At 41.8% G+C, this 19,392-nt stretch overlaps 1 long non-coding RNA gene across 1 annotated transcript in view; it reads right to left on the bottom strand.

The window, feature by feature from the left end:
• Positions 1–2,508: 2,508 nt before the first annotated feature.
• LOC132972803 (uncharacterized) overlaps positions 2,509–19,392 on the bottom strand; it is a 19,854-nt gene continuing 2,970 nt past the window's right edge. The window contains exons 2-3 of the long non-coding RNA XR_009672943.1: positions 13,281–13,377; positions 2,509–5,209 (exon numbers count right to left, since the gene is read on the bottom strand). This is a non-coding gene — a long non-coding RNA (uncharacterized LOC132972803). The remainder of the gene's footprint in view (positions 5,210–13,280; positions 13,378–19,392) is intronic.

A 19,392-nucleotide genomic window follows, 5' to 3' on the forward strand; every position in this document is an offset into this window, starting at 1 on the left:
ACAAATGAGCCCCAGATGGTCTCTAACACCCGCTCTCTGTAGGAAAGAAGGGGAATAATAAAAAGCAATTAATTTTGCAGAGATAGATTAATATGTTTATTCAGTTAAGTCAGTTTCAGCAGGAAATTAATCTCCAGCAATGTGTTTTGTATTTTGCAATTTCATTTTTTTAATCAAATCTGCAAAAGTAAGAATTTTCCAACTCTCCTTGTCTATAAATTGAATCTATAAATCTATAAATAAATGGTTCATTTTGATGGTTGAGTCTTTATTTACAAAGACTTTTGATCCCCTTAGTTTTTAGGTAATTGTGAAGGAACTTTATCCAACTGTTTTTCTGGTGTTTTATAGACAACACAAATAAAACGATGACTTAAAAACACACAACTGATTGACTATAAAAACTATTGTTAGCTGATGACCTTAGAATGGGCAGAAACAAGTGTTTGTGTTTTTTTTAACAGTGCGGTTAAAGTAAGGCTCAGGCTGTATGAATGATTTTGAGTGAGCATCCACTAGGTGGCGCTTATGTTAAATGAATAGAGATGATGGGCCCTGCTGCTGCAGTCGAAGTTATATCACTGATGAATTAAGATGAAAACCATTTCTTTCTGTATGCACAACATCTTAACATGAAGATGGAGAGAATACACTTGCTGCAGGAGCGACTCATTTCAATTCCGTGCCCTACATATAAGGCTGCATATAATATTTCATAATCAGCGTGGCAAATATTAATGCAGCTGAATCTATTTAGACACAGGCTTAGCTTTGCTTCATTTCAGCAAATGCACTCTACTCAGTGGTTTATTTGAGGGGCCTGCCCACACAGAGCCCTCAATCCTATCCACTTACATCCAATCAATAACACTATTCCATTTATGCAACCATGACATCACACGAAAGCTTAGAAAAGCAACGCTGCGAGGGTTATTCTTGTCAAATTCCTGGCAACTTTGTATAACACAACAGCATATTATTGAATTCTGACTCATATGTTGCTGAGTGAGTCTCAGAAGCTTTTCATTAGTTCGTTATTGCACGGGAACAGAATATCCCAGGGTGCATGTCGAAGCTTTTTGCAACGATTTTGGTTGAGGCAGGAGAAGATGAAGGATGGCCTTTAGAGATGCAGCCCCAGAGACATGATGCACACTGAGCCATTGTCTCATCAGGCTTAGTATTCAGCTCAGTTTGCTCTATCACAAGGGCCAAGGCTCAAATCAATTCAATATGGTGGCTGGAGGGGGACGGCTATGCAGTGGGTGCAGCACGATACAAACACATCCACCACTGGGCCGCCGGACACCGGGATACAGTAGAGAGGTAGTGATTTTTTTTTTTCCCACGCTTCAATTTTGTTGGACTGTCACATACTCCTCGTTATTGTGGGGAAAACATTTGGTTAATGTTTAACAAGTCGGTATGACGGATATGTGAAACCATGACCTGCAAAGGGAAGTACAAGATGTGTGCAAACTAAGGTGGTTTACATCTGAACAGCAGAGTTTAAATACGTTTGTACGTGCTCATTTTTGGTAAATTTATTTTTCATTACAGATGTTTGGACAGAACGGACTCTGTCCTTCTCCATAACAATACTTAAGAACTGGTTTATACCAAGAAGCCCTTTGACATTTCCATTACTGGTTGAAAAGCAATTTTTATTGAAATGTTGCTAGCTTAACTGCTAACAGCACATTGTGGACTCACACTAATCTACCTTAAACCATTTGAGTTTTTGGGGTGCTAAAAAAAATCAAGATATTAGATAGGTGAATTGACTGGCAGACACCCAAAACACTGTTAAGGCAGTGTCTGAGTCAGACACAGATACTGGAATTGGAACATCTATAAAACTAATAAAAAGTGAACTTAAGGTTTCAAGTTGAATTTTGGTCCTGTGGCTGCTTAGCGGGTGTAATCGAGGCCTCTCACTGTGATTGACAGCCCCCAACTCTGACCTTGATATGAGATACAGGTCCTGCGGTCTCAGACAGTGAAGCATTTCTGACGCCCAAGCTGGCCTGATATCGGTTGGCACTCATCTCTGCATGTAGCTACATATGTGTGTGTGTGTGTGTGTGTATTTATATGCACTGTTGCCCAGAGAGAGCGAGAGAGAGAGAGAGAGAGAGAGAGAGAAACTCTCACACTTGAACCACCATGTGCTGCCATACAGTATAAATCATTGCCGTAGCTCAGGAGGTGAGACCGTGCCATCTTTTCATCTGGGGTTCTGATCGTGTCAGTGCTGCAGGACTGATCAAAGCAGAGGATGAAGGAAGTCACGTCAGGGGGTTTCTCAGTCATGTTTCACCACAAATTTCTCCAACATTCAACAGACAAGGAGATGTTTGTTTTAGGTTAGTAGACTGGATAAACTGTTCAATACCAGCTGAAGATTTACTGGAATTTGGATGTTTGTGGTATTTTGTGTACATGCAGTCACTCAGTTGCAAAAACTGAAACATTTAAATTGACAGGAACATTCATTCAAGAGCATGAAAAAAAACACCAGAGACAAACTGATGCATCATTGTATTTTTTTTATTTTTATTAATTTCAAAGCAAAAGAGTCAAATCAATCAGTACGATACTGAAAAGACTTTACCTGCTCATCCTCTGCTCTTTACACTTCAGTTGGTGGGGTGCCTGTTGGCCTAGCGGTTAGATTGCACACCACATACAGAGGTTGTTGTCCTCGAAGCAGGTCGCTCAGGTTCAACTCTGACCCTCAGCTGCTTTCCAACATGATCTCTCTCCACTGTCCTATCCACATAAAGGCATAGAAGCCCCACAAATCTTAATACATTTCAAGCAGCAAAAAGCAGCCTGGTCCTGAAAGTTGACGTGGTTTGTTGATTTCTTTTCTATGAATGATGCTGCTTCCTGTTGTCCGTTTGTTGATGTATTGCTGCCCTTCAGGGAAGGCAGTAGGTTGTATAGTTATCTCCTGATTGGGCAAAATCACTACCCTGAAACCACACAACCTACTACCTCACCCCGTTCGAACATCAGAAAGGACCCATAGGTCAACGCACTTTGGTCCACCAATTCTGGTAGTTACATACCAACACATTCTCATTTTTCTTATTCTAAATAAACATGTCGTCATACATTTTACACTTTCAAAAGATCAATACTCTTAATATCTCTTACTTCCAATGACAGATGACATTACAGTCAGAACTGTAAATTACATTTATTGGCATGCATCCGCTTCCTGACAGATTAAAAATACCTCTTACATATATGTCAAGAAGCTCATGTTTGTTGTTTCATTATTATTTCTTAGACCTGATATGATGATGATGATTGGTTGAAGGCTTGTAGCCACTTCCTGTTAAAGGACAAGCTGTTTACCTGATGACGGTAAACAGGTGACTGGAATCGGAACTTTGCCAATAAATAAGGGTTGTTAAAATACCTGAATTTTAACCTTAGACATAATACTAGAAAAAAAAAAACTATTTAGATACCTCTTTCGTTACCATGGCAACAAAAATAGAAGCCCTCGACACTCAATACTGGGTAATGTCTTTTTTTTCAAATACACAAAACTGCAAGCAAACTCCTGCACAGTCTAAATTGAGCAAACACTTTGGCAACGCTTCGGTACAGAAATTGCAGAAGTATTTAGACGGTGCTCTGTGACTGAAGATCTTTACTTTTTTTTTTTTTTTAAAGCTTTGGTCCCTTTTTATACTAATGACAATAAAAACAACAGAGATTGTATCGTTTAACAACACTTGGTGGCAAACAGAATCAAAGTCGAACATTTCCACAACCGTACAATACATTTATTTTGGCAGGTTAGACCATGTGCAGGAGTTTGCATGCAACTTTCTGATGAACTAATTTCTCTTAGACGTACCTGTCTTTGAAATAGATCATCAAAACGTAAAAAAAACATGAAAAAAAAAGATGAACCTATTGAGCCTGTCGTCTTTTATTGCAAATACTTACGTCAGTCAAATGTTGCAGACTAGTTCTTAGCTGTCTGTAGACAAACAAACAGATTCCAGAGTTGATCCAGATCTAAACGCTTTGACAATGGCGTCTGAAGACATTACAGCCACTTCAGGAAAGACAGTAAGTTGTATAGTTATCTGACAGGAAGGGTGTGACCCTAAAACTATACAACCTACTACCTCACCCCAAAGGACAGTCAGTTTGAATAACAAAGTCGTCTCTGGTCCCCGTTCTGGCAGGTAATCCGCTTTGACACACCTCAGTGAACACAAAACAGCGGTTATGATTCTCAGAAACACAAACACACACACATGCCAATCTCTCCTCTGGGACACCGGTGTGACAGGACATTTTGTGTTCTGAACACAATGACACAGCCAGGTCAGCCGGTTCATGGCTCAGGCTGAGGAGGGAGGTTTCAAATGATTGCTTGATTCCAAGGTGCATATGCCCCAAACAAATGTCACAGCCATTCTATTTTCATATTCAAATCTGAGCTGTACATAACATGAAGGGTACTGTGACATCCTAATCAAATTCTGAGAACTATTAAAATGCAATGTTTTGTATGCTATATACCGTTTAAAATAGGCTCAATATGACGATGGCAAATGAAGCTGTTACAATTCAGCATTGGTTGTCAAAAGCAGACAAACATGAATTAAAAGGATCACTTTTTTTCTGCTCTTCATTCTGTTTTCCAGTTCATTATGATTACTTATTTATTTCCCCATTACGTACAATATTTGCTTGTAACTTTGACTCTTTTGACCTCTCAAAATGTTATGAATATTACAATATTGGATCAAATAAATATTTCTTCAGTGGTACACTGTGGAGGAGCTGCTTGTGGAATACAACTTTGTTTCTTACATCTAAGCATTACTTTGACAATAAAAAAAAAGATTGAAAATACCCCCGCCCCCAAGCTTCCCCTCTGCTCTCCTTTCTTTTTCTGTCCAGTTTGCGTGGGTTGGAGAGGAGAGTGTTAACGTAAGTGACCGAGTGTTGACGGAGAGCGAGCTAAAGCTAGCTCATATCCTGGTCCCCATGTGTGGAGCAGAGGTGCTGCAGCCGCTGCTGATGTTAATGTTTCTCACCTGCTCTGAAACACACAGCAAAGGAGGAGGAGGGGGGGGCACACACATCATTTTCCTTCCTTCCTCCATTAGGGTCTCAGATGCCCGTCAGGTGGCCTTGCCTGGAAATCTCCAAGAAGGAAAATCTGTCACGTCTGCAAAAAACAAACAAATACATGTAAGATTTTTTTTTTTTTAATTCTTGGATGAAAACATGTAACCCAGGTTGGCTTACAATCAATGCATGTGGTTATGTGTATTAACTACACTTTGAAGTAGTTCTGTTCAGCTCATACTCGTGTCACACCATCCTGCATGTTAAACTGTTTCACAATCTTCAGCACAAAGTCATATCAGGGTGATCTTTGGCAGCACGCACGTACGTAGCTCTACAGTAATATTATTCCATCTGTGAGGACACAAATGTACAGCAGAGCACAGCACAGCACATGTACAGAATGGTATGCCTTGAGCAGAGAGGCCCCATTGTGTCTACTCAGCGGTGAGTCTGAGGCTCTTTGCATTATTCAACACTGCCGTACTTACACCACAGCAGTGGATGAGTGGATTGTAAGTATGCCCAAGCACACACACACCCTTACTGGTAAATAGACACACAGGGAGAAATACAGGCACTGCAGACAGAGACACACGGACAGAAGGTGTAAGGCAACCACATACCCGTGCATACACATACTGTAGGTAGAGAAAGAAACACTAAGCACCACATGGTGTGCAAACTGTACAGGGACTCCATGACTTTCTAATAGCTTTCATTTAACGCTCATCAGTGCCAAGAACAAACGTACTAATGGCATTTTCAAATGAGAAAAATGCTTTGGATAACTGTTTTTTTACATCCCGACTTTATACCCGGACCTTTCTCCCGCCAGCCCTCTAGTAAAATGTCCATGCGACGCCTGGGTGAGCTGATGTGTGAACTCAGCAGGAAATATTCAGGAGACTTCCCCGCGAGTGAGCATGTGGGGTTGTTGACATTTATTTCACGTCACCAGGGGAGCGACTGGTGTGATTGTTGTGCACATAATGAAAGCGGCTTCATACTATGTTTTGTCAGCCCGTGTGTTATTTTACACTCTTTAGTCGATAGTAGTCGGACTTCGCTTTTTTTTCCGCCATCTTTGACACCTTAAAAACAGCCCCCTCTTCACGCTGTAAGGGACAAGTGTGAATAACAACATGGAACATTTCAGGGACAGGCTGTCCAGAAATTCTCAGCAGTGTATGTCTGAAAAAGAGCTCATAACTAGCTCATAAGGTACAGTAACTACATGGACACGACTTTCTGCTCTGCACAGTTCACATCACAGTCTCTATTCCCGCTGAGCGGCCCTGCACAAGAGCTCAGCAATGTGGGTTCCAGACTTCATAAGGTAAGGTCAGGCGCAGTGTCCTCTCATGCTGCTGACTGGACATACTTCAATCTAATATAGTAGATGGCTCTGGGGTCCTGACCAGCAGACTGCATGGCCAGGACAGATATTGCTTTCAAGTGAAGCCAACTGCTATCATCCAGTGACAGGGAAGTATTCACACTCACACCCACACACACACACACACCCACACACACACACACGCCCACACACACACGCCCACACACACGTACAGCAGAGAAGCAGTACTGTATGCATCGCAAGCGAACACATCCACACAGACATGAACTCTTGTGCACGTTAAGGCCTCTTTAGACAGTTATGCAATGCCATTTTAAACCCTCATTTACTAACAGATCGTCCGTCTAAAAGAATTCAGCCTTCTTACAATTGTGCAGACTCAGCACACACTTGAAAGCACAGCGTCTGTAACTGATACACTGCTCAGCCTTGCACCTCCATTAGCTGTTCAGAAGGTCTCGAGGTGCAAAGTCCTTCTTTCTGCACCTCATCATCTCATAATGTCACACTCACACAGTAGGACATGCACAAACAAACACATGTATACACAACACACAAAAGCACACACACAAGAATATGTTTCAATGGCATGCCCACATGCACACACATTCACACACAAACATGGAAGAAATACTCTTCATGGGGGGGGAGGGGGGGGGAGAAGGCAAAACATGAAATTCATTTGCCACATCACTTTTTCACACAGCGTTCACGCTTGAAGGCACACACTGCTTAAAGAGCCACTTTAATTCAATCACACTTCAGCCTAAGTGCTACAGAGGCATCAATCAATACTGAAGCTGACTTTCACTGATAGTAAGATGGAGTGGAGTGCTGTAACCTTGTAACAGGATCTTTAGGATTGTGGTTGTCTGTGGTCACTCAGAGCAGCGGAAAATATCAGAGAAAAAAGAAGCAGGCACTGTTCAAAGAGTATGCATCCCCAATGTCTTTTGATTTGTACTTTGAACGCAGGAAAGAAAAAAAAAAAGAAAAAAGAACTACAAGCAAGCATAGTGACAAACCTAATGCAAAAGAAACTTTTAGTTAACTCAATTTACATGCCAAAATAGAAGCGGAAGGAAGTATAAACTTGTAAAACGGAAGTACACTTCTATCACACTTTTATATTTGGTGTTTTGAGTTGAACAGATTTAATATCTATATCAATGAATATGTTTTAAAAAAAGGCTGGATGAGAACATCAGAAAATGAAACAAAGCTCATTATTCACAACTAAAGTAATTAAGCACATCCACTGACTGTCTGGTCGAATTAATGACCCAACCAATATGTAAGGTTTTATATTTACAGTGCAAACCTTTGTAATCAGACATGTGGCTGTAACACAGGTCAGGCTATTTTAAAATTTCAAGAACAGGACGTTTGCATCAAATGCCCACTTAGATGTTTACGTTGGTTCACTTATTCAGTTTCTGATATGTTTCCTAATTTTGCCAAATTGGCCGTTCATTTTTGACTATATTACAAAAGGTTTTGTGAAGTTTCTTGTTCACTTGATGGAACCGCACATTGATATTCCCGAATGGACTGGAAGGTACTGGTACCAACCCCCTGTTTTAAAATCAGCACTGATAAAGAAAAATGTATGTACCAATGCAAAGGATGTGCCCACTTACGCTCACACTTTATAAAAGCACTTAACCTGGAGAGTTGATGAATTTGTCTTTCTGTTGGCTGAGACCTGTTGATGCTATATAAATCTACATAAATACATCAGTATTCATGCTTAGTTGTATGCACAGTATCTTCTCATTTGTCCTCCTGTTGGATCCCATGTGTGGATTCACTTATATTATGACTTTAGTTATAGAAATAGACAGTTCTGTGTTATCCTCCCTCGTCTATATACCTCTACATATCTGCCTGCTATAAGTACAGTGTTGTCTGGGTGCAGACAGAAGGAATCCAGATAGACATGGTGAAGCATTTATAAAGAGAAGCATGGCTTCTGTGCCCCCCTGACAGCAACACAGCAGGCATGACCCATCTATTTATACCAGGGCCAGGGGAGAGGCGGCGGCGAGAGAAAAGGGGGGGAGTGTACAGGAGCAGAGGGATGGGGGGAGGTGGGGGGGGGGGGTGCAGCATGGGCAGGTCCTGTTACACATGCCAGGGGGGACGGCTGGGGCAAGCCGCTGGGGGATTCTGCTCAAAGTCAGACAGGCTGACCTCGCCGTCACCTCTGCAGGAGGCAGATACCGAGCTCGCAGACCTCGTGCAGAAGAGTGTTTGAATGTAAGTACAGAATATACCTATATGGGCCAAAGCATGCGGCGCCACAGGTAGTGCATGCATACTGTATACATTTGTGTATGTGTACAAAATGATTCATGCATGATGGAGTGTGTATGTACTATCGCCTACGTGCATAAAATGTGCTTCTGCCTGTCTGCCTATGAGATGAACAGGCCCCACTGACCCCCCCCCCAACCCCCATTCATCCCCCTGCAGAACCATAAACATGCCAGGTGAAGCCGGCTGGATTAGGCAGAATGAGCTGAGCCTGTTGCCCCCCCCCCCCACTCCCCGACTGGCCCCATCCTTAGAGGTAAAAAAAAAAAAAATGACCCCAATCATTGTAATGACAGGGAATGCAGCAGGGGTCGCCCAGACCACTCAGGCCAACCTTACCAGCTGCTTCTCATCTCTCACACACATAGTATACAGTCACATGTGCATAGAGAAACATACACTTGCATGGTAACACTGTGGGATGCACAGCAGGGCGCACAGAAGGGCGCAGGCCTATAGAAAGTTTTACCCAGGAACTACTTTTTGCAAGACACCTTTAAACATAATTCATCTCACAGTTCAGATCACTGTTTCCGTTAATGGCTGGAAATGCCCAAAAGGCACTGAGATCATCGCAATGCAATTAATCACACTATATTAATAACTCGGGTAGACAGAGATAAGTTTGAAAATTGTAGAATTTCCCTTTAAACTGATGATTAAACTGAGGTCCCCAAATTAACCATATGGGAGTTTCAATTGTAGTTTTGTTTTTCTTTGCTTTGCACATTAACATTATTGAAAGTTGTACACTGAGGCCTTCTTCTTTATCAGCAGATCTTTGCACATGTCTGAATGGCATTTTAAGTTTTAACTAGAGGCAGGAAAAACTAATCTGTGTCTTGATCAGATGTATTTAGTGGAACCAGCCTACAGCCCGTGGCTGCTGCTTGACTTTAGGGTTATAAGGTTCACAGCCTAAAAAAAAGAGAAGTGATCAAATAGATGTTTTATGTTCATTACTTCAAGGAAACATTAGCAAGCTCAAACTACTAAGTAGTAAACTAAGTTAATCGTTTTCTTGCAGTAAAAAGTTATAATTTCTTTGTTTTAAGGAAATCTATACAAAATGTTTTTTTGAACAAGTCTTCACATTTTAACTTTTTTTCATCTGAGTGTATTGTGATATTTTCCCTCAATGCACTATGCATCAAATATTGTGAACATTTTGCACATGTAGCGATTGAGTTTTTTCTTTCTTTGTGTCCTCCAGCTAAGAGAAGCTGCTTAGATGTGCATTGCCATGTGGCTGCTGGTGACCTGTAGGGCCCCCATCTATTAAGAGAAGTCCATAGTCCTGACACGTCTGCATGCCCAGCTCTGCTAAAGCCTGCCTGCAGGGCCCCTTTCAGCTTGGGCAGTGCCCCATCGAGCTGCATCTGTCGCACAGCTATATTTAGAGGGTGGGACAAATACCTTTCTGCCTGGATATGAACTTCAGCTGACGGACAGAGGACCAGAGCAGGCAGACAGGGATCTGTACAGTTTGAGACCTTGAAGAGCATGTTTCCCCCAGGCTACAGCTGCCTGTAGTCCGCCTCTCTACAGTGGTTAGCAGTTACAGCTGACAGCTAGGGCTGTAAATACTGCAAAGTTAGCATTAAAGCAAAGTTAGCAGCGGTTATTACTGCCAGCGCTTATAGTTCCAGGACTACAGCCAGAACAACATGAGGAATATACAGTAATGTACTCTGGTAAAGACATTCAATACTTCTCCTTATGTAATAAATAGATTAATTATAGGTTCAGTTTCTGTGGATCTGAATCCCCTTTTAAATATCACTACATTTCTGTCTATAAGCATGGATGTGTGGCAGTGCCAGCGAGGCAGCCAGTGTGTGATATGTGACCATGTTGCAGGGCCATCTGCTCTTTATAACCATAAACAAACGCAGACAGGCCAGCCTCACAGTATCACCTCCAAGGGGTCTAAGCCGGGGAAATGTATTCATGCTCCGGTCTCTGGGTAGATGCTGAAGAGATATGCCCCAGAAACAAGTTACGGTTATGCAATAGCATTCATAATTCATTCCACAAACACAATATGGAGGCTGCTCTGCCCCGTGTGCAAACACATGGCCAGATTCAGGAGCGGGGTGCCAAAGGGGAGAGCGTGAATTCTGGACTGTAAGTGAAGCCATTGACTGTCTGTCTGCCCGTCTCAATGACAGTTTGACTGTGACAGGCCTAAATAGGCCAGGTCTGCCTGCTGGGAGGACCTCTGCTATATTTTGCACCTAGAATCTCAAACAGTTACATATGTGCTGTTTTCCAATATGTCTGCCTCACACTAAGATATGCACTCATGTGCTGCTCTTTTGATCTCCGTCATTGATCTATATTAATTAAGAAGGTAAAAACATACATGCGTCAAAACTCATTTATGGAACCCTGACAGGCCGATGGTTTGGTGGCTTTGTGGGTCAACAAGTGCAGAAATCAGTGCATCATAAATAAGCAAATAGAGGAATGTAGGACGATTAGAATGTAAAGTTGTGTAAAGTAATCTGGGCAGATGGATTTATTCTGATATAATGTTTGCATTGAAATGGAACTGTTTGTCAAATGACATTTAAATTAAAGTACAACTCTTTAAAGGTCAGCTCTTTAACAACTTGTATTTCTTTTTCTTTATAATATCGTTTGTACAATATTTTTGCTTTTTAAGGAGGTGTTCATACATCCAACTATCTCATGAAGTAGGTGCGTAGGGCGACAAGCTATTTTGCTTGAAAATAAAAAAAAATCCTGTAGTATGCGTATCACCAATTTATTAGAAAAATCACAACGTTTTGGTCCCTCTGAACGTTTTGGCAGTTTTCTGTACATTTAAGATGTAAGTGTCGAAAAAAAACAAGTCAAGCATATAATTACAACCGTGCAGTTATATAATTATGAGCATATCATGAAATAACCATATCATTTATACACAATTCAGTGTTCAGAAGTATTCTTAAAAGCCTTTTTCCATGAACTGTAAATGTGCTGGATAATGGCAGAAAGTCACCGTGCGGGGTGCAGGTAGCGTAGTGGTTAGTGCGCCCACGCCCACCCAATGTACGGAGGCTTTAGTCCTCCAAGCGGGCGGCCCGGGTCATTCCCTACTCTCTCTCTCTCTCTCTCTCCCTGAGTTTTAAAACAAAGAAAGTCACTGTGGAACAGATACATATTGGGTTGTTAAACTCCAGAAGTTTCAATAAAACATCATTTTTAATGAGTGAATGAAGTGAATGCCACACTAATGAAAAACAATAGTCCTCTTTTCCCTGACTTCTATTTGAGTTTGTATGCCAAAATGCCCATGGAGGATTTTTTTGTGACTTTAGATCAGTTAAGCAACAGGCTGATCAAGAGTAAAAAGCAGCAGAAGCAGACACCTACAGTACCAGAGGCTGGATTTAATATCTGTGGTCTTGAGATCAGATGAGAGCAGGATTTTAATAACATCTGCACATGTAATCAAATGCCTGGATTCCAGAGCGGCAGCAGGCGGCTCGCTACAGTAGCTGGAGGTTGTAGGGTGGGGCCCGGGGTTACTAAGTGCATATGATTCACGCACAGTTGGGGCTCAGGCTACAGCTAACAGAGTGCTGTGGTTAGGGTGGAGACAGGTACATGAGCAGATGTTGAAGCTTTACCCGTGTTACTCTGGCTCTGGAGTGCTATAAGTGGGCAGGTTGGGTTGCAATTGGGAGGGGGGGGGGGGGAGAGAGAGACTGTGAGTGGTGTGGAGGAGAGAGAGAGGGAGGGAGGGTAGAAGGGGGTCATGCAGCTGCGGGCCCTGCGAGCATATTGGCCCCGATGAATTAAAAAAAAAAGAAACCGTTTATGGCGTCCACCCAGGGTCAGAACCTCTGAGAAGAAGAGCAGGGAACGATCCGGAGAGGAGGATGCGGTCGGTCTGCGACAAAGTCTGAAATATGAAGTTTTCTATCATCAGTATCGTGTGTCTCCGTTTCCCTTTTCATTTTTCTCCAGCACCCAGTCGCTCCCTCTTCTCCTCTCCCACTTTACTCTGTCCCTCTCATTTCGCTACCTGACTACTTTGGCAGTGATTCACAAAATGGCGGCGGGGGAGCCTGGAGCTGGGAGGCAGAGAGAGTGGAAGCCATTTTCTCACAGATACAGAACCCCAGCATGGAGAAGTCAAGACTCCACTTGGCGTGGGGGGTGGGGGGGACACCACAATTAAGATTTCACCCGTTATTCTCTAAGGATCCTTTATTGTTTTGTTTTTTGCACTAACAGGCCATTTTGACCACTTGGCCTTTCAAATGGGATAAAGACACAACACACAGCCATTATGGTTTAATCCACTGCAGGCTCACATTGGATTAAGTGTCAGCGAGAGGAAGAAATACGTGTAGATGGAGCCGTTAAACAGAATGTGTATTACAGATGTCTAATTACAGATTTCATCTCATTAAATGAAACCACACTACAAAACATCGTTAAATAACAGCACATTAAATGTATGATACATTATGGTACTTACAATGCAGCTGTTATCATCAGCCAATCTGTCTGTCTGTGATTTCACTTGTTGGTCGAATTGTTTGTCCCTGTGGCCGAAGTCAAACCCATCTCACTGCCTACGAGAGAGAGAGAGAGAGCGAGAGAGAGAGAGACAGAGAGTGAGAACTGAGACATTCACAGGGAAAGTAACAGACAACAATAGAGAGAAGCAGAAACAGAGAGGGTGATCATCTGCAGAGCCAGCAGCAGCAGCAGAGGGCTGCAGCGTCTCATCTCTGTTGCCTGTTTACTAATAAGCTCACCCCACGGTCTCGCCTGGCCACGGAAACTCATTAGTGCAACATGTAACATGCCGCACCCTCTCTTTACCGACCTGTACAGCAGCCAACTCACTCTGCCACATGCTCACCCAACACCAACACACGAGGCCTTGGCCTTCGCACCCACTCGCTGCATAACGTGCAAAAAAAAAAAACACTCCGGCATGCCGAACGGCGGGTGTCATGTGCGTGGGCAACGTGGTGCATATGCGTGTACTTGTGAGCGTCATAAGCGGTTTTTTTTTTTTAAACATTTTTTTGTTTTTTTCCTGATCATGCGGCACAGTATGTTCGCATTCACACATGTACAGACTGCGCTGCGTTAATGTTCGAGGCTGCTTTTGACACCTGCCCGTGACGTTCTGCGCACATGTGGGCGTGCGAGGCACGGATCGCTGTATTGAGGTGAAATGAAAAGGAAATCAAACGCAGCAAATGAAATCTAAGGAAGCTGAAAAATACAGAAAGGCGATAAGAGAAAATGTTTTTTTTTGTCCTTCTGCAGACCAAGGGAGGACACAGCCAATTACAGGCCTCCGCTCAGTATGGCGACGGCTGATGAAGGGTGATAATTCCGTACAAGGACGCTAATTGCAGTGCAGGACACTGCCTTGGCGGGGAAGGGTCTTTTATATACTGTTTTCTAACGTTTGTAATTGCAGTGCAGAGCCTTGGAGCGCAGCCAGCACATGTTTACGGGCTCATGAGTAACCCAACTCCTCCAGCCCGTGGAGGGAGATTCATGTCCGAGCTGTGCACTCGCTGCACTCTGTGTGTGGGTGTGTGTGTGTGTGTGTTGTTTGTGTGTGTATGCATGTTGATGACTCATGACGCCTGGGCGAGTATGTGCAGAGGGGATAGTATCAAGTATTTCAGTGAGCAACCACGACGGAAAAGCTGCAAGTGGAGTTCTGCATGTCACTTTCAACACGCATACATTAAAAGTACAACAGTATTACAAAATGTTTTCTTTGGATTATTCAAGCTGAAATTTGGACGCGTTGTCTTTGGTGATAAATCATGGCATGCTATCACGTAACAGTGTAAACAGGAGGGCCCTGAATATATGACTGAAGTACACTGAAAGTGAGAGCTACAGTTGTAGAAACTGCAGTCAAATCAGTCAAAGAAAAACATAGGTGATGATATATCAAAAACCACACAGGATATTTAATTTTTCCGTACAGAAATAGGAAACCCAAAGACACATCTGAGCCAGCGAATCACTGAATGTAGCCAATATAACTCCGTTCTGCGCAGATAAACAGTGAGAACGAGATGAGAGGCGGGGGTTAGGATTTACAGTATTTTGATAGACGAAGGGTTGCAGGCGAGGCCTTTTCAACACTCCCAACTCCGACTCCGAGTGGAACAATCCTGCTGATCGTGCAGTTTTTTTCTTCTTCTTTTTTTTCTATGACTAAAATTGCCTTGGCGACAGCAGAGGCCAAAAAAGCTGAAGAGAAATATATGAGCACTGGAAAAGAAAAGTTGAGTGGGCGCAGCTCCTCGGCGTTATCTGGAATATCGCTTTGCCTGGCAGGTACATAAAACAAGTATCTATGTGGATGATGTGTGCAGAGAGAGACACTCACGCAGGGATACTGCGGAGCATAAAAACCGAGTCTCTACAACACACTGAACACGCCGAGTGTTTAGAAGCAAAGAAAACTTCAAAATGATTTTGAAAGATTTGGTTGCTTGGAAGAAACTTCAGAAAATGTTTATTTAAATAGTATTTTGTAATAGAATTGTTGCACGGTAAACATGAAGGACCATAGGACTCGGGTAAATAAACTCTAAAAAAGTACACCATGACCTCGGCCAAAGGGCCCATAATGCACTGCAACCAGGTGATAGCTGCAGGTTTTGATCCAGGACGTCAAAGAGGAAGGAAAATCTGCATCATCTGTCATCCTTTTGAAACTCTCCCCTGGTCCAATATTATGTCATTACGAACTGTGCTCAGCGTCTCTGTGGAGTCGCTGTGGTTTTGAGGATAGATCGCATGTGACACTCCCAGCTGACGTCCTGATTAATACGGGGAGAATAAAATGGCCCCCCGATTCTCAGCAGTAGACGGGATGAAGGAATAATGGCTTCTATGTATGGACAGAGAAGTGAGGGAAAGCAGGTTCAGGGGCTTTGCTGTGTGTGTGTGTGTGTGTGTGTATGTATGTGTGTGTGTGTGTTTTTTGTCCAGCCTCTCTCCTCTGTTTTCAGGCCTGGCCTACTTCCTACTGTACTGTACTGACGAGCTGACCCTGTATGAGAGCAACACGGCCTGTAGTGGCCACTGTGGATCCACTCATCTGCTCTCCCACACTCACAGAACAGGAGGGCAAAAAAGGGGGCCTGGGGAGATCCTACCACAGAGACCCGTACCAGCCGGACTGCAGTTCACCTCGAATGGGTTTTGAACAGCTTAATCCTGCTCACTGAAGACTGATGAATTAAAGCTTAAAGCAGATGAGACTTTGCTTCTGTGAGATATACACAATTTTCCCCACAGGGGATTTTTTTTTTTTTTTGCAAAGTGGACTGCACCTTTTACATGTGCCAGGCTTACAAAGTGGGACATTTCAATCCTGATCCATTTCCACAAGCGGTGATGACCTGCTCATGTTAACCTGCTGCATGCTACGTTCCACCACTGTTGATGAGTAAATATTAACGACTTTTACCTGAGGAGGAACTGTAAAATAAGCATATTTATACCCTATTAACTTATCCTCCACATGCGTTATATCACTGCAGATTTTCTTTTGGTGGTTGACATAAAGGAAATGAGTGTTTAATTCATTTAATTAGAAGAATCTGAGCAGGAACTACAAAATGCTCGTTTTATACGTGCAAACATAATTACTACCTAAACAATATCATGGAAATAAAATGATTTTTTTTACGTTTCCAAGGTGATGCATTAAGTGTGCTCTTCATTGAATTCTAAAGAAACATGGATTGGGTGATGTGTCTGTTTCTGATAAAAGCTTAAAGTTCCATCTTTAAATGTCTACATTTCTGATCTTTTGGTCTTGAGCAGCAATACTTGTGTCACATGTTCAGGCAAAAAAAAAAAAAACAACCCAAAAAACGGATTACTTTGACTTTAAAATCCAATTTATCAAAATTAAAATAATAATAATACATAAGCGTCAGGTATTAAATATACAGAAAATGAAAAGCTAGTAGATTGGACGCAGCACTAAATCCTCCTGCAGGACTACACGCATGCATTTGTAGAACATGCAGCACAGTCAGGACTGTATGTCAATCAAAACCCTGAGCGTGACATGCTGGATCATTTATTGTCCCTAAAACAGCACACTGGGACGGTTTTTAGCAGGAGAAATAAAAGAGGCTGGGTTTCTATGGCAGACAAACTATATTTACAGCGAGTGCTCACTTGGCCCCCATTCACCAGTCCAATCTGGATTTCATATTAGCCAGGAGGAAATTGGACGGAATTCACAACATCACAGCGCGCTCATAAATGAAAGAAAATCACATAATCTTAAATACTGATTTATCCACTTAACAAATGAAGCAGTGTATTGGTGGCTTATGGCTGTGTTGTACTGGTGGGTGACTCACTGCACTGGTAAGAATACACTGAGCACTGGCACATGACCTAAACCACACACTCACACTTCAAAAGTATCTGGCAGAATTACTCAGATCTGCAGACATACAGCAGTCTATGCAGAGCTCATACACCACACATGACCATTTTAATCTAGAGGCGGGGGGAAGGGGGAGGGATTTCTAGAAAGCAAAAATAATCCCTTTTTATTGCAGTTTAGATCAAACGATGAATCAACAATTTCACTCCTTTAGTTTGAAATTGTCTCATATGTTCTGTGATTTAAGTTTTTTTTTTCCTTCTATTTTTAGAACAAATTTGCTCCTTTAAACTTAAAGAAGTCCAGCAGTGGTGCTCGGGTGTGCTTTTTTTTTAACATGAGTCTAAAGTATGAAGAGTTAATTATGAGGTAAAAATAAACGCTGTGAATTGTAGATTGAAATATTTGAAAATAAATGCAATAAAGAGTGTGACATCGCATCAAATGATAAATAATAATAACCACATCGTTAGTGCATTTTGTATTCAAATACGAAAAAAAGCAAAAATAGAAATAATGCCAATATTTAGAATTTTTTGGAATAAAAATTTTCAGTGTGAATAATCCAGCTAGCAAGTTAATGAAACACACACATGCATCTTCTTACACACACACACACACACACACACACACACACACACACACACACACACACACACACACACACATCTTCTTTCACTCACACACACACACACACACACACACACACACACACATCTTCTTTCACTCACACACACGAACACCCAGAGCATTTTCATTGTTTTCTGTGGCCTCACCAAGATGATCTGTTTATAAAAATATAAATTCATCTCATCATAAACTGTATTTATATTTAGTGTTGAGTTCTCTGGTATATAACCCGATACACTCCACAATCTTTATTAACAACACTTTTTCTCTCTCTCTAAAGTTTATGACACAACTGTTATAAGTCCTGAAGAGTTCAGTCTTAAAAGAAACCTGATGGGATTTAAATATTCTGTGTTTTTTAAAATGTTCACATGAACTAGAATTTATTTTAAATTAAATCTCAGATATGTCTAAATGGAAAACTAGTTTTACAAAGCACATTAAAAAATAACCTTTTGTGCGAAAGACAAACAAAAAATGAGCTTTTGTACAAACCTCAATCACATTAAAAATAATTTATTTAGTTCTTATGAAACTCTTAAGAGCTGTCGTTTTTGAAACAGTGTGAGTGCTAATAAAAGCAACAAAAACTTATGAGGTGTTTTCATGTCGAATTCTTTTCCTCGTCTACTTTTTGAACCTATTCGCTTTTGAAAGCACATTATGAAGGAAACGCTGGTTTAATATACAATTTCATTTAATAATGAATTCACCGTTCAAGTCCGAGGCCGAGGTCAAGTTCAAGTTCAAGAACATGTCGTCCAAGTTCTGCCCCACTGTTTCATTCAGCTCAGCTCATCACAAACTATGGACGAATATTTATAAATATAAAATCCCCCCCGTAAAGTTAATTAAATATACTGAAAAAAATCTACCAAAGAAGCACTTTCAACCGTTTTTTAAAAAAAAACATACCAGATCATGAGAACACACACACACACACACACACACATACACACACACATACACACACTTACAAGGCAGAAAAAAAGACAAAAATAAAAATATGTTCATAATTAAAGAAAGAGTAATCATCCTCCATGAGGTCATTCATGATATTATACATATGAAGACGTTTGTTTGATTGTGGAAATTTTTCCTTTATGTATGTGTGTGTGTGTGTGTGTGTGTGTGTGTGTGTGTGTGTGCCCTGTTATTGTCTCTGCTAACTGTGTAAAGCTTCAGTATATCTAAAGTTGGACTCTAAACGTCTCACTGTGGGCTGAACCAGGCTGCCGGTTCGGTCAGGTATAGACTTTTAGATGGAGAGTAAATCGTGTAGCCCCTCAGCAGCCGGCCATCTGCCTTCTCTACATGCAACCTTCCCCTGGACTCCTGCCACCCACTGCCAACAGGGCCTGAGGGGTGGAGCAGTGTGATACTCTGCCAGCCAAAAACCATGTGTCCACTGCTGGTTAGGCACAGCTTATATTCATATGATTGAACATAATCATATGGAAAAATGTATGGAAAAGGTCGATGTAGATCCTGAATCACATGTTAAAACAAAAGTTTGGCTTTACCCATCCAAGAAACTCACTCTCTTTTTTCTACACAC

Source organism: Labrus mixtus, chromosome 4 (assembly GCF_963584025.1).
Source record: "Labrus mixtus chromosome 4, fLabMix1.1, whole genome shotgun sequence".
In the NCBI taxonomy this organism is placed as follows: Eukaryota; Metazoa; Chordata; class Actinopteri; order Labriformes; family Labridae; genus Labrus; species Labrus mixtus.